Here is a 15,271-nt window from a genome sequence, read left to right as displayed (position 1 = left end):
TCAAATTTTGTTTTGTCTCTAGTCATATGATGTGAGCAGCCAATGTCAATAATCCAAGTATCATTTTTGATAACATGAGAGATAAGTGCCATTTATCTCATCAGATTCATCTTCATTGTTATCAAAATCTTTAGCCATAAAACAAGATTTCTTACCTTTTTCCTTGTAGTTCTTGATTTCCTTCTTGCCTTTTTACTTACCTCTTTCTTTGGAATATCTCTTTACGAGTAGGGCTTCAACAACTTCAAACTCACTATCAGAACTTTCTTCTATTTCTTCTTCACTTTCTAATTGATTGGCCTTTGATTTCCTTTTTTTCTTGATGAGAGTCTGACTTCAAATGTAGACTCAATACCTTTGGAACTAGGAACATAGTTATCATAGCTATCCAACTCAAAAGTTGTCAATCTTCCAACTAGATCATCCAAATTTATATTTCTATTTGGATCACATCTTATATCTTGAATAAAAAACACTCTAATTGCATAAATAGGAAGACGAGTTTTGGGTACCTTTCTTACAACTATTTTATCATCAATGTCTCTTCTAGTTGCTTTGATTGCACTCACACATGCCTTGATTATTTTCACATATTTTGCAATGTTTTCATCTTCTCTCATTTTCATCTAATCAAATTAACCTCTGAGACTTTTTTCTTTGGCTCTTCTTACATTATCATCTCCTCCATAGATGTCTTCTAGTTTGGTCCACATTGCATGAGCTATTTTGTAGTCTTTTACTTCATCAAATTTAACATAATTAAGAGCAGATGCAATATTAATCGCCATGATGTTGTGATACTTATTTTCAATAATGTCTTCAACTGATAATGTTCTAGTGGGAGTCTTGTATTTAGCATCAAGATATTTACAACTTAAATCACTAATAGTTTCCAAATGTAATCTCATAAGTCCTTGCCATGTTACAAAATTATTTATATTCAACTTGAGAATCTCTCTATTGTAAGACATATTGATCTTTAGCTTAGGTCCTTGAAACCTTCTCTACAAGAATCAAAATATCTAATACCAATTGTTGAAAATATAAGAGGAGTAACTAAGAGGGGAGGGGTGAATCAGTTACCACAAAAATAAATCCTAGATCCTTAGTACAAAAAAAAACTCTAAAAACTGAATTTTGCTAAAGCTCGGTAAAGATAGGAAAAATGTTGTAACTTGGTAAATACTAAAAATGATCGATAAACACTTATCATGAAAATATTAAGATGTTATCTATGATTACATAAAAGAAAATAGCATGAACACATTTGACACCAAGATTTAACAGGGAAACCAATTTTAGAAAAAACTACCAATTGCAACTAGCTATTAATTTTCACTCATTTGAAGTGAGCCCTGTTAGGATCCAACCCTCTTAATGGTTACAAAACACACTATTAAGTGTGACCCTATTAGAGGATTTAATCACCATATTAGGAGAGGCCTTATTAGAGGTCTTTAGAAAATTCAATAGAACTACCACCTTGTTAGAGGATTTAGAAATAGTTGTTAAGCCAACTCTATTAAGAGATTTAGATAACTGCTACAATGGTTAGAGAGTAACATTGACATGACCTGACTTGAATGCAACTAAATTGTTGATTATAGATCTCAATTTTGTCTTGTACTTGATCCTTCCTGATCAAATATATGTTTTCAACTTCTCAATTATATAATTATTTTCCTTCTAATTTGGTTCCTCTTAGCATCATCAAATCTTCAACTATCTTCCATGCATTCTTCACACGCACTTATAGTCCTCAACTTGACCTTTTATTTATATCTTTCATATTATCAAGTTGGCTCAAATACAACTTAGAATAATTAATATTCATCTTCTCATTTGGCTAGAATCAATAGATAAATCAATTAAACTCAATATGCTAAAACAAGAAAATCCTTCATTGGCCGACCCTACTTGGTAGAAATTTACTGAGAAATAATTTTCCTATGTTAACCAAGTGAATCTCGATCAACACTATATATATGCAAAGTTCCTTTACTAATTGAGTGAGCTTAGTTAGCACTAGTTACATCCAAAATTCCTTCATTAACTGAGTGAGCTTGGTTAACACTCATCTTCCATAGATTTTCCTTTGGCACTTGAGTGAACTCAGTAGAAATTATCTTCTAAACATAACAAACTCTAAAATGCTCAGTAGCCACAAAAAACTATCTTCAATGCCCAAGTGAGCTTGGCCTACACTAATTGATAATGATATAACATTTTATGTAACAACAAAGACAATATTGAATTAATCAATTGTTCCAATAGAATGATGATTCAAAAGAGGTAAATCAGACTACCTACAGATCTATGATTGGAAAACTTCAATTTGTTGTTCACACAAGGCCTGATATTGCATTAGCAATTGGTATAGTTTCAAGGTTTTCTATAAATATAAAATAAAATAATATAATGGTAGTCAAAAGAATTATGAGATATGTAAAAGGCACTAAAGGCTATGGTCTATGGAACAAGAAAGGAGGAAACATTGAGTTGAAATCCTTTACTAGTGTAGATTGGGATGGAACTATTGATGATAGGAAGAACACCAGCAGAGGAGCATTCTTTCTTGAAAAGAGGTTCATATCATGGACAAGTAAGAAGAAGAATTGCATCTCTTAATCTACAACAAAGGTAGAATATGTTTTTGTAGCAGTTAGTTGTTCCAAGATAGTTTGGATCAAGCAACTATTGTTAGGAATGAAGGAAGAAATCAAGGACCTAGTGGTCATCTACTATGATAACACAAGTGCAATCAATATATCGAATAACCTAGTGATGAAAATTAAGACAAAACACATTGCAATCAAGTATCATTTTATGATAGAATTAGTTCAACATAGAGAGGTAAGATTGGAATATGTGAACACAAAGGAGAATGTTGCTAACATATTTACCAAATCATTACCTAAGGATGCATTTTTTTTTTATCTCAAAGAAAAGCTAGGGGCCATTCCTCTATCTAATGCTCATTTGAGTATAGATTTTTGATGCATCAACCTAACTACATTGAAGATCTATCAATTTGCTACAAAGAAGTTAGAGCTCATTGCATATGAATTAGTGCATTAGGTACATTATAAATTCATTGTATAAAATCTTTGGCATTTGATGTCAAATAGGGAGAGATTGAATACTTCATGATCATATAAAATTAATTTAGGGAGATTTTTATTAATTTCATGAATCAGAGGATGAAATTTGTATATCAGTAAGAGGGAGATCTTGATCAAATGGAGTTTGAAGATAATATGTCTAAGGGAGAATATTAGAGGGAATTCTCATGGATGAAGAATCAAAATGAACTAAGGATATTAGAAAATCTTATAAATAATTCTAATTATTCTAATTTTTTCTTTTCCTATTACATGTTATATTTTTGTCAATTCCAAAGAGGGAGATTAGTGAAAATAATTACTCAATTCTATGTTATCATTGATGTTACACAAATTTTGCATTCTAATAAAGAACTTCTAGTAGTAACCAAACTCAGAAGACTCTAGTATTAGCTAAGAAGAAGTTCAGATGAAACTAAGTTTAGTAATCCAATAGAAATTGAGTTAGGTTAGTCAATGAAAGATTCTCATGTAAACTAAGTCAAGTCACTTACCAAAGGAGTTCAATGTTAACTAAGTCAATTTAGTTACCAAAGGAACTTAGTGTTAACCGAGTGACTCAGTTTCAGTATCAACCAACCTATAGAAGAATGGTTTTGTTTATTATTTTGTTTATGCAAGTTTAGTTAGTGGATGTTAATTTTTTTTTTTGTAAAGGTATTCAATATGAGTTGACATTGGGTTTCATATATATGAAAGATCAAGTTGTGAATTGAAATATGAAGTTGTGGAAGAAGATAAGATGCAAAAAAAGAAGGATATTTGAATAAGGGTAGAACATCCAAGGAGTTGCAAAGAATATTCCAATCAAGGAGGATCTAGAGGTTAAGCTAAAATAGTGATTTGAATCTACAAATTAGTTTCTTCATTAATCAAGTCAATCATTGTTACTCTCTAACAATTGTAGTAGTGAAGAAATCTCTTAGTAGAGTTGACTTAAAAGTAATTTTTTAAATCCTCTAACAAGGTGGGATTTCTAGATTGAAGTGTCTTAAGACTTCTAGCAAGGTCACTCCTGACAAGGTGATTCAAGTCCTTTAATAGGGTCACACCTAATAGTGTGTTTTGTAACCTTTAATGGGTATGACTCCTAATAGGGCTCACTAAACATAACAGTGAAATTATTTTTTGAGGCATCACCCAATCATCATAGCATAAATTATATATTTACATTATGATACTTCTGACTCAAGGTTTGATACACTTTTGAGACTATATGGTTATGTATTTTATTATCTATATTTTGATAATCTATACTTATGTTGTGCTTTCAGACCTATTTGATATATTTTAATGATTCAATTTCATGTTCTTAATATTTCATTATTTTGACAGAAATTGAATTGTAGAAATGCTTGAAATAATAACTATAATGTTCAAGTGAGAATTAGCATTAAAGGATAGATTATGATATTTCAATATTACAATATTTCATGTCCTATTTTAGTAGGAAAAGTTAATTGGAAATGATGGAAAATGAAAACCTAATGTTGCATGTGATAATGATTTAATTACACATATTTATATATTTCTTATATAATTTTCTTGGACTACTAATGCTCAAGTTGAGTGTGCAGGGAATTAACCATGGAATTTAATTGAGGAATCAAGGCTCAAACCCATGTGAACATGACATAGCCAAGGTGAATCTTTGGAAGATTCAAAGCCTCGTTGTGATGTGTTTATTTTGTAGATGTGAGTTTGCATGGGTGTAGTAAATTTAAATTCCTAGATACATTAGGGACATGTCATTATGATGTGTGATTTATTTTAATGTTTCACTTGACACTTATATTTTTTTATTATGTTTTGATGACATGTCACCTAGGGTTTTGGTCATGGGGCCACTCAACTTTAAACTAATTTCCATCTAAAAGACTAAGTAAACCCATTTGGGAGAAGGGTAGGATGGGTCACCATCATGTGAATTTCGAATTCAAACTTGACAAGGATTTTAGGGGTCAAAATATGGTCCCAAAGTGTCATTTTTGTGAAATTAAGCTAACCATATGATAGCATAACATGTTAGGGGCCTATATTTAACCATTTTTGTGCCTAGCTAACTTAGGAGACCCTTTAAACAATGCATTCTTAAGCCAATTCGATTTTAGAATTGTAGGACCTAGAAAATGGGCTAATGTCTAACATACTATGAGCAAATTACAAACCCAATAAACATATGTTAACACCCTCTAGTCTACTATGAAAGCCAAATGAATAAAGAAAGAAAAAAAATGTTAAAAACTCCCTCTTTCACCTATAGCTCCCATGTCCTTCTTTCTTCTCCATATGATGTAGCTCCAAATTGCCTATAGTATACACAATGTTGAAGAAAAAGTCTATGATAACGATGGTGCTATGAGAATACTTGAAGTTTTAATTTTAGTGTGAGAGATGGAGTGAAAATACTAAAGAGCCAAGGACCTAAAAAGACTTAAGAATTAGGGGCTAGAAATTAGAGAAGGAATGCTCATTTTATAATCAACATGGAAGATGAGAGCATTGGAATTGCCACCTTGGATATGCAACATGGAAAGAGATTCCTTGGAGAATCCATGATGCATAATTAATAAAATTAATTAATTTAGGATGTTAATTAAGAAGAAGAATTAGTGAACTGACATAGGATTAAATTATAGGTTGTTTAATCCTATAGAGAAAATTAGTAGATGATTGCCAATTTGATTAAATAAATGCAACAGAATCCTTTGATGAAGTGTGATGATAATGGAGATTGAATAGAATGATGAAAAATAGATCAAAGCCATGGTTAGATTGATTGATTGATCAAAATTGATAACATGCCAAGGACACATGACATGAATCAAAGATGCATAACATTTAACTAACATTGTAAATGCTACAGGAATGAGATTGATTGATAGGATTGACCACAATAATATCGATAGATGTAGTCAATATTATTAAAATGGTTTGATGATGTCATGATCTAACACTAAGAGACTCAAAAATTTCAAAGATTAGATGATATGAATAATAGTTTGACCTAGCACTGAGAGCCATGACAATACTAAGGTTAGATTGATAAGATTTGATAGATTGATAGGTTTTCAAGGCACCAAAAGCCACAACAATGCCTAGGATTGGATAAATGATTATAGATTTGGTATGTTTTACACATTTCAAGTTGGTTATGGTTTATTCTAGGTGATTTTGGGTAGATTTGGGGTGATTCTAAGTTGATTTGATATGATTCCAAGTTAATTTGAAGTGGTTGCGAGTTGATTTGATATGATTTTTGATGATGATGAAATGGTTCCAAAGTGATGTCAAATTTATGTGAAACAGGGTATGAATGATGATAGACACTGTTGAGATATAATTAGGTTGGCCAAAAGATTAGAGTTAGTGGAATGAGAAAATGGGATGAATTAGTATGAAGAAGTGATGTTGATCTAGGGGCTTGAGAGAGTATTTTCAAGGGTTACCATCAAGATAGTGACAAAATAACAAAAATTATATCTCAATTTTTTCACAACAAAGATATGAATCCAACGCAATTGATGGTTCAAAAATTGGAGTTGAAACACAAAAGTTATGGCCTCTAGAGTTCAACATAGGGGCTCTAAGAGTAGTTTTGTGCATCTTGCTGCCCTAGGTGCACCCAAAATGCACCCAAGTGTGCCCAATGCACACTTGGTAAGCCCAAGTGTGCCCATGGTGCACTTGGGAAGCCCAAGTGTGCTCAGAAAGTGTAGACTACACCCTAGAAGGCTCCAAGGGCCAGAATCAACCCAACTAGACTTAGAATGATCCAAAACTTTGTGTAATAGCCCAAAATGGTGGAAAGAGGTTAGAAAATGAGTGAAATAAGTCAAAAATGGTCACATTTGGTCAAACTTGATAAAAAAAGGTTCATACTAAGGCTAGACTAGGTGGAAAGCCCTAGAAGGTTGACAATCAATGTAGGATGATGTAGGAATGTAGGAATGCAAGATGAAGATGATATGGTGTATCAGAAAACATGATAATGGTGATGAATGAAGAAATGAATGAAAGAAGACTGAAGAGATGAAATGAGGACCAATTGGAATGAGGTGAAGACTATTTCTTTCAAAGAGTGCACTATATGTCAAATGGAGCTTTATTTTAATCAAACCATAGACGTGAACCATTTTTGAGTGTCTACATTTTGTCCCTCTTTGATACAATGTGATTTAGAACATTGTGTCAAAGAATACTAATGTGAAGGCCATAACAACATGCCCTAGTAGGAATGATATATATGGGTGCCCCCTTGAGAAATTCATAAGGATATGCATATGGTTGGTCAATTTGTCAATAATGAGATGCAAGGTAGTACATGAAGAAGACATAGAAGATGGAGGAGATGAGATGAGGAATAGTTATATGATGGGAAGAATTTTTCTTTTGTAGAGTGCACTATATTTCAAATGGATCTTTATTTTGATGTGGCAAATGGAATGCAATGCATCATGGCATAAAGGGCTAGAGCACAAAATGCAAACCTTTTGCATAAACAAGCACAATGTAGATAGGAAATGACCTTGTCCTTCCTAAGGCATATATACATGCCCTAGGCTCTCAAAGGTACATTTTAACAGATAGAAAACAAAAGATAACCATGAACCATCTCAGCCACTCTCATAGATTAGTTTATATCATCGAGTAACATAGGATCATGATCGAAGAAAAATAAAGAAAAAAATAAACCACTCACTAAACAGCGTGAACCAATAGCTATTCTTTTCCATTATTACTTTCCTTTTAGTGTCTGAGCTCTTTAAATAGCATTTGATAGGTTGCTCATGTGATGGTTGTGATTGTTGATTCAGTTGATAGTTTCATGGTGACATGTTGGACTGATTGTTGGTTCACATTGCTTAGATAGTGTGATTGTCATGGAAGTGTAGTGCTTTGAGTTTTAGTCTACAAAGTGAAAATGTTTACACAAAAGGGTTGATTATGCATAGTGAATATTTACAAGGTTTATTAAAAAAAATTGATGGGTTTTTGTGATTTTTAGGGTTTTTGGGATATCTGATGTTTTTCTGTTACTAGTTTTTTTAGGACATTTTATGATTTTTAGGATTTTTTCAGGACATATTATGATTTATAGTTCTTTTTTCAAGACATTTTATGTTTTTTAGTGAACTTGTGCAGGGTATATGATTTTTAGAATTTTTTCAAAATCATATGTGAATGTTTAGGATTTTTTTAGGATTGTATTTAAATTTTTAGGATTTTTTTAGGATTGTAAAAGCATATAAAAGTGTTAGCTCCAATTCATTATGTGATAAGTCCAATGCATAAAAAATTCTTAGGGATATGCCCCCAATTCAAGCTCAAACTTGTGCACCATGTAGGTAATATGCCCCCATACAAGATGCAAACTATGTACAAAGGCCAATGATAGAGAATGTATAGATTGGCTAAGTTAAGATAACAAATAGATATTAACTAGTTCATGAGCCATGATTAAGGAGTATGGATGTCTTGTAATACAAAGGATATGATCAGGGAATGAAAAAAGGGGAGAAAACCATATAGAATCCCGATAGATGAAGGAGCAACAACTAATTACACATGGCACTTGTTTGCCAGGTTTTCACCATGGTACTTGCCCAAAGTGCTTGTTTGCCAAGTTCTCACTTTTGGATGAAATGTTTCTCTTGACTCAAAATTTCATGCCAAGATGCCTATTTGCCAAGTTTTCATCAAGGCATCCATTTTTTCATGACTTTTTTCACTTTTTTTTCTTTTCTTTTTTCATGACTTTTTTCTATTTTTTAATAACTTTTCAAGACTTTTTACCATTTTTTATATTTTTTTCAAGACTTTTAGATAGAATCACAAATGTTACTAATGAATGTTGAGAAGAAATTTGTTATTGGTGTTGCTAGTTGATAATCTTTGGACCCACAACTAACCATAACAACACAAGAGTCAATCCAAGTCTGTAGCTAAGATGAAACCACTAGAAAGGCCTTGAGATATACTATCATGTACCATATGTAAGATAGTGTTGCCTCTCTCAAATCAAGGCATCTGAAGATAAACAAGGCAAATAATTCTATGTATGGGATGTCATTGATGATGACATATACAAGGGGTTGTTGGATAGAGGCTTGATTTTGAGTGTTGGATAGATTAGTTAATAGGATTGGGGGATAAACTACTAGATATAAGGAAGAAATAGGAGGATTGAGACCAATGACTTCCCACATGAAGGCTGATTGGGAGTGATCAAAAATACTTTGTGGCATGTTGAACACTAGAACACTGATATTCATGGCATCAACTTGTTCACAATATATCTTTGGGAGCTACTTAGCTTTTGATTTTTCATGGTCTAATGGTGCCTTTTGATTTTCACTAAGAGACATATTCTTGTCATTTTTTTCTCTTTTTTTCTATTGTGAGAATGTCATCATTTTCAAATTGATCAAAAATCAGTGGTCCACATTGGTCCCAATCCAATAGTTCAAGATAAATTGAGGGGATGTCATCATCAATGTTGAATACACTTTGGTTGAAGGTAGATATATGGGTATTTGATTTAGTTGTATCATTGTGGTTATGCTGAAAAGCCAGAGGATTGATGGTTTTAGGTAGGGTATCCTTAGATGCCTTTTTATTATTTGAAACATTCATAGTCTCACACTTATGTGACTTAGTACTAGGAGAACCTATTCATAATTGTTTGAATCCAAGCCCCAAACTAGGAGGTCATCCTTTTGTAGTGATAGGCTCAATTATTCCTTGTTTCTAACATCCAAGACCACTTTAGGAATCATAGCCTTATTTTTGCAAGATAATAAACCCAGGTCCATACTTGTTAGGAGATACCAAATTGGGTTTTTGTTTTGCTTTTGCTTTCTCAATACACACAGATGTATTCTCATTGATAGAATAGGTATTTTATGTACTTATCTCATAATGTTGTGCTTGCAATAGTTGTGATTTACTATAATATTGGGGAGAAAGTGGTGACACCCTAATGAGGGATACTTGAGACATAAAGTACTCTCCACACTCATTGTCTTCAATCTTCATCTTTTCCTTGGTCTTAATGAGGAGCATATATGCATCTAATATTTAGAGGAATCTATGGCTTGTGCTTCATTGTTTGTTGGGACTTGGTATGTAGTAGCATCTCTTAGATTAGCACAAAATGGAAAGGGTCTGGATCACTAGGGATGGTAACCTCCACATTGTTGTAGGAAAACTTCAAACATTAATGATATGTATTTCATAGCATGAAGCCAAGGGCATCCCAGTATCATGTTGCAATTCATTTTAATATCAAGGACATGGAATAATGTGTCTTCAGTAGTTGGACCAATTCTTATGGGTAATATGATAATGCCCTTGGAGAAGCATTCACCATCATCATAGGCTTTTATTATGATTCTTCAAGAGGGGTCCACATCTTCCTCAAAATAACCCAAACCTTTGACAACTTTAAGTGTATAGATATTCAATTCTATTCCTCCATCTATCAAGATACATTTGACTTTAACATTATGGACAAAGACTTCAAGGTGAAGAGGATCATTGTGATTGGGTTTGTCTTTAGGAATATCCTGAGGGGAAAAGGTGATATGTTGTGATGCAAATAGGTTCTCCACCATGGCTTGGAACTGGGCAACATCAATGTTATCTAGGACTATTGACTATTTAAGGGCTTGATCCAAGATCTTCTGATGTTGGGGAGACACATGTAGTAGGACCAAGATGGATATTTGCACATGGGTCTTTCCAAACTATTCAACAAGGCTATAATCAAATGAAGTAGGAGTAGTAGGTCTACTAGGGGGTGCAGGTCTAGTAGAAGCAGTAGGTCTAGATGGGGCTCTAGGTAGAGTGATCTCGGTACAACATGTAGTGATAACACAACAAGGGTCTTTAGCCTTTAAGATGAATGTGGATATGTGAGAATCTAACTCATTGAAGTAGTTGATAGTGTAGTCATATCTAGTGCATGTGTAATTCAAATTACCTTGTGAGTTTGAATTTGAATTGGAGGGTTCTCTTTGTTGTGATTTCCCAAAGGATCTTTGAAAATAGTGTAATCAAAGTTGGATGCTAGTAGGGATAGATCAACAATGATTACACCATCATCAATAAGGTCCTGAATTGCATGCTTTAGTTGGAAGCATGATGAAGTCTTATGTCCTTTAGTGTGATGGTAATTATAGAATTTTTTTTCATCCCACTAAGAAGATTTAGTTAATGGTTTTTCTTTGATCAAGGGTAATTGTAGGAAGTTATTATTGAGTAACTATTGTAGTGTAGTCTCAAGAGGTATCCCCAATGGTGTAAATTTCCTACCCTTGGTTCTAGGGTATCTTCAAGGTTTGTCCTGCATGGAAGTCTCAGTCATCTGTTGTGGGGCTGTTGTTTGATTGGGGGTTTTTGAATTTGTAGGGTTTATACCTTTTAAAATCAATTGAGTTTGTGTTGTGCTAATCATACAAGTATCCACAATGCCATCATTGGTCACATTCTTGTTTTTGGAGAAAAAAATTTCCTTGTCATTAGATGAATTGGTGTTTGTATTCTCCTTGTTCATCTTGAGGATTCCATTATGGATAAGAGCATCTCCAATACTAGCCCCTTTTTTCATTAGTTTAGAAATGGTGCTTGGACTCTTGATTTTGAGTTCATACATTAAGTTTGGGACTGGGTTTTCAATGCACAGGTTAACTTGTTATTCTTTAGGAATGTCTAGTGAGCATTAACTAACTAATCTTCTCTGGCATAGTAAGAATGTGATAAATGGTTCTCCTATCTTTTGTTTAGTTGAGAATAAATTAGAAAACATCACCTCATTAATAATGTTAAAGGAAAAGTGGGAGATGAAATTTTCTGCTAGCTCTGACCAAGATTTGATAGTGCTAGGAAGTTTTGAGTACCATTCAAGTGTGGGCCTACCTAGAGAATGATGGACCAATCTCATGAGGTAAGTGGGATCAACACTGAGTTCCATACAAGAGGCATAGAATTCTCGAATGTGATCAATGGGGTTTTATTTTCCTCAGTATTTTTCAAACCTTGGAACCTCAAAGTGTTTTGGGAAAGGAGGCATATAAAGACTTTTTTCAAATGGATTAGGACATAGGTCCCTTTTTGTATATAGAGCCTATTTCTTTTGGACTCCCAATGCCTCGACTTGTTTGGAAAGTTATTTGAATTGTTATAATAGCTCTTCATTAGGATTGTGCATGATAGCTTTCCCTTCAATTCCTAGGATTGTGCATGTTGAATTTGTGTTGGAAACATTAAGTCCTAGGACTATTGTAGGTTAATGTTGTTGGGGGAGTTGATTATGTCCTTGAGGATTGACCACCATGTTTGCATTGTTGTTTTGGAACCTTTGTGGGTTAGAGGTTTCTACTTGGGACATCATATTGACTTGACAATGAGGCATGTTCCTTTTGGGAATAGGTGTAATATCAATAAGACTTTTCCTTTGTGTGTCAATAGGAATTTTTGCACTTGATGTTTCACATGGTGTACTTGTGGGAGGCTCCATAACATTTGATGTCATAACACTTGGAAGAGTTAGAAGCAAAGGTGTGCTTTGTTTATTTTCCTCCAAAGGAGGTATGTTTAGCATCCCTAGAGAACAAGTCCCTTTAGGCACATCTTTTTGTTGGACCATGTGATTGAGATCAAGTCTTAACGTCCTCTTGGGGTACTTAGGAAGAGTCTTATTTCCCTTCATTGGTTGTGGTCCATCAGACAAGGGATTATTGTTGATGTGTTCAAATGTACTTTGGAGGATTTTGATGGTTGATTATTGATGGGACCTTATAGGTGCCATTATTGTGTTTGAAAACACCAAAGGTTGTTTTCCCTTATCCAAGTCCAAATTGATCATGGGTTGTATGTTTTCAATGGTTGTGTTGGTTTGTTGTTTGGACTTATGTCCCCCCAAGTGTGGATTAAACTTGAAAATTTCTTAGGCTACCAAAAGTTTGAAGTTCTTGTGGAAATTTTTGTCTTAGCATGCCCTAGCCATTTCTTCATCAATGATGCCATAGTTAGTGTTAGATTCATCACTTATGTGTAAAATACCTTGTTGTGTGTTTGATGTATTATAGTTGAAGGTACTTGTGTTGGGTTTGTTGAATTTGAAGGAGTGCATTTGTTCATCCTTGGGTGTAGTTGGAACACTTCCACCTCCAGGTGGTATCAGCTTGAATATAGGTTCAAAGTTAGGACTACATTGAACCATCCCATGTGTAGGGGAAGTTTTTGAAGGAAACCTCATGGTAGGTGCATTGCTTAGGGTGTGTTGGATTGTCTCTTGATTTTGGTGATCTTGTGGATACAAGTTTAAGTGGTCCACAAGTAATGGTTGTGATGCGCCAATTTTGTCTTCATCAAAGGTTTCTTTGGTTTTCTTGCTCTTCTTTTGTCTTGGACAAGGTTTTGGTTGTGTTGGTGCCTCTAGAAAACAAAGCTTGATAAAGTTCTTCAGGTCTCTGAGCTGGTTGTGTCCTTGTGAGTGCTGGCATGATACCTAAGGATGCAAATGAAGTGGAGGAAAACCTAAATGGATTCCATACCTCCCAAGTGTGCACCTAAACTACCAACTATGCTCAAATAGTACCAAGTGTGCCCTTGGTGCATTTGGGGCCCTAAAGGTAAGCAGTTGGTAAGTAGGAGGTATGCAATGGGTAAATAGAGGTGTTAGCATGCCTAAAATGCAAAATGTGAATGATTTGAGTGTTTTGGAGTGTTTTGCAAGGTTTTGGGATACAATGAAGCCTATAGAAGTGTAGATTAGGGTTCTTGAATCTAGAATGAAACCCTTAATTTCCATGTGTGTTCTAAAACTACCAACTCCACACCTAAAGTGTGTAGTTGGTAAAATAGGGGTGCAGTTGGTAAAATAGGTCAAAACTTGATAATGAGGATGTGGGTACACAAGATATGAGTGTTTTTTGATTTTTAAGTGTTTAGGGATGTTATGCAGCCTAGGAAAATGCCAAATGATATGGGGTTTAATATGCAAGGTGAAAATTTCCTAGAAAAACTATGCAAATGCCAATGTAAAGTGACATTTTGGAGGTTGACTAGAGGAGATGAAAATGAGCGTATAGTATGAAAAATGAAGGTTAGGGTTGGATTTTGGACTTGGTAATGATGATAGGGGTTTATGTATGCAAGGTGGGCTATGCAAGAGATGCTATGTTAGGGTTGATAATGAAGTTTGGGATATGAAAAATGAGGATAAGTGATCAATGAGACAATTTGGTTGATAGACAAGTTGATAGTGTTTGATAGTGGAAATGATGCTAAGGTTTTGAAAAATGCAATATGAGGGGAATATACCACTAGGGTAAGTTGAAATGATGTTTAGGGATACTAGGGATATGATTAGGCTAATGATAAAGGTATATGAAAGGTTTTGAACTTAGGTGAAATTTTTAGAGAACATTTTGTCTAGGAGTTTAACCTGGTGATAATGGACTTTGGATCTTGACCAAAAAGTGATAAAAGACAAAAAGATCAAAATGATAAAAATGAATAGGTCAAATCTATCAAGATAGATAGATTTTGTTCAAATAAAATGATAATAAAAGATAAAAGGACTAGTCAAGATCCGTCATCCATCAACACTAGGAGATACTCTAGGACTTGTACTTTGTTCAAATTTTTGACTAAGTGGAAAAGTTTTGGGGGTTCAAAATGGTGTTTATGGGTTTCAAAATCATGATGATGTTGAGAAAATATGAAATATGGAAAGGTCATAAGATGAAAAATGATATTTTTGGTGCAAGATGTTGTTTTGGGTCATGTGCAAAATGAGGACCTTCAAAGGCTCCTAAATGCATTTTTGGGGTCCTAAAATACAGTTTCAAGGCCTAAAATGGTCATATAGTTTCCTAACTATGCCTTGATAGCACCAAGTGTACTCCAATAGTACTAACTAAACCTATGGTGTAGTTGGGGCTATTTTGGGCATAGTTGATAATTTCATGGTGCAGTTGGGAAGCTAGGTTGAATGTCTATTGAGTCTAAGTGGGCTAGTTGCCAAGTTGCTATGCCAAGAAGCTAGGATGCAAGGGTTGATGTTAGGATGAGTTAGGAGATGAATAATGGGAGTTATGACCAAAGTAATGATGTTTTAAGTGAAGAAAATGAAGGTTAGG

The sequence above is a fragment of the Cupressus sempervirens genome, chromosome 11 (genome assembly GCF_028749045.1).
Source record: "Cupressus sempervirens isolate cs-2001-9-10 chromosome 11, ASM2874904v1, whole genome shotgun sequence".
Taxonomy (NCBI): domain Eukaryota; kingdom Viridiplantae; phylum Streptophyta; class Pinopsida; order Cupressales; family Cupressaceae; genus Cupressus; species Cupressus sempervirens.
This window is presented reverse-complemented; position numbering follows the sequence as displayed.